This window comes from Octodon degus, unplaced genomic scaffold (genome assembly GCF_000260255.1).
Source record: "Octodon degus isolate 3935 unplaced genomic scaffold, OctDeg1.0 scaffold00050, whole genome shotgun sequence".
In the NCBI taxonomy this organism is placed as follows: Eukaryota; Metazoa; Chordata; class Mammalia; order Rodentia; family Octodontidae; genus Octodon; species Octodon degus.
The window spans coordinates 10,836,700-10,838,303 of NW_004524626.1; the positions used below are offsets into that span (position 1 = coordinate 10,836,700).

General features: G+C 41.9%; 1 long non-coding RNA gene across 1 annotated transcript in view; it reads right to left on the bottom strand.

Moving 5' to 3' along the window:
• Window positions 1–154: 154 nt before the first annotated feature.
• LOC111817140 overlaps window positions 155–1,604 on the bottom strand; it is a 49,871-nt gene continuing 48,421 nt past the window's right edge. The window contains exon 3 of the long non-coding RNA XR_002821401.1: window positions 155–212. This is a non-coding gene — a long non-coding RNA (uncharacterized LOC111817140). The remainder of the gene's footprint in view (window positions 213–1,604) is intronic.

The window sequence follows — 1,604 nt, forward strand, 5'->3', positions numbered from 1 at the left end:
GCTGGCCAAAAGTGCCCTGAAGGCATTCGAGGAAAAAAAAAAAAAAAACCTTAAAAAAAAAAAATTAGAGATAAGCTGACTTACTACCTTAAAAATTTCATGATATACAATATTATTTTGTGAGACACTGCTTTTTCTTTTCACTGGAAATTACCTTAAATTTCTCCCTTCATTTCTGTACCAATCTTCAATATTCTGGTTCCATTTTTCCCCTGTAATGTAGGGTGAGAAAATCATTATGAGTTCTTAGAATGAATCAAGAACACACGAGATGCTCACAATAGGCTGCCACCATGCTGTTTATTTTCCAAAGTATTCCTTTCCCACATTTCAAACCATGATACAGCACTGATGGACAAGAAAGACATGTTCTCTAAGTAAAGAGAGACTGTCTTCTTACCTATAAAGGACAAGTTCATAAAGATTTCCCCCACAACATCTCGGTAGAGTTCCCTCTGGGAATAATCCAGCAAGTCCCACTCGTCCAGGGTGAAGTTCACAACCACATCATCAAAGGTCACAGAGTCCTGAAACATCCCAGGCGTGTTTAAAAAAGGTGATACACAGAAAAGAGGATCTCTGTTCAATCTATAAAAAAAGCTCATGTACTTCCATCAGGTCTACATTTAGTCTGTGGTAAGTGAATGTGGCTGTCAAATTCTAATTTCTGCCCACAATCACTTTCTCAGAGGCCAGGCATGGTGGCGCATACCTGTAATCCCAGCACTGGGGAGGCTGAGGCAGGAGGATCATTGTGATTTCAAGACCAGCCTGCGCTATAAAGTGAGCTCAAGGCCAGCCCAAACTGCATAGCAAGACCTTGTCTCAAAAAGACAAAAAACCTCAGTGTGTGTGTGTTTGTGTGTGTGTGTGTGTGTGTGTGTGTGTTTTACTGGGGATCAAATTCAGGGTCTGTGCATGCTAGGCAAGCATTCTACCACTGAGCTATATTCCCCACCCACCAAGTCTAATTATATTCAAAATTGATGGAGAAAGACACTTCCATGACAAAGAATACCTGAAGAAATTCAGAAACATCAAACCAGCACTACAAAATGTTTTGAAGGATGTTCTAGAAAGAGATAGTGCAGACTACAACTTTCATGAAACCTAACAAAATAAATCCACAGGATAATGAAACAAGGGCGGAGGCGTCCCAATGACAGGAAAAAAGTAAGTCAATACATATTAGTTATAATCATCAATATAAATGGTCTCTCTCTCTCTCTCTCTCTCTCTCTCTCTCTCTCTCTCTCTCTTTTTCTCCTTTGGTGGAACTGGGAATTGAACTCAGGCCCTTGCACTTGCCAGGGAAACGCTTATTCTACTGAGCCACCTCCCCAGCCCAATGTAAATGGTCTCGATTCAGCAGTCAAAAAATATAAACTGGCAGAATGGATCAAGAAGCAAGCTCCAACAGTATGCTACATACAAAAAAAACTGAATTCAAAAGGAAATTCATGGGGCTGGAGAGATGGCTCAGTGGTCTAAAGCACCTACTTGGAACAAGCTTGTCTAAAGCACAGGGACTGCGGTTCAATCCCCCAGCACCACATGCCAGCCAGCTGCGCCCCCTGGTGGGCTGAGCTGGCCACACACACACA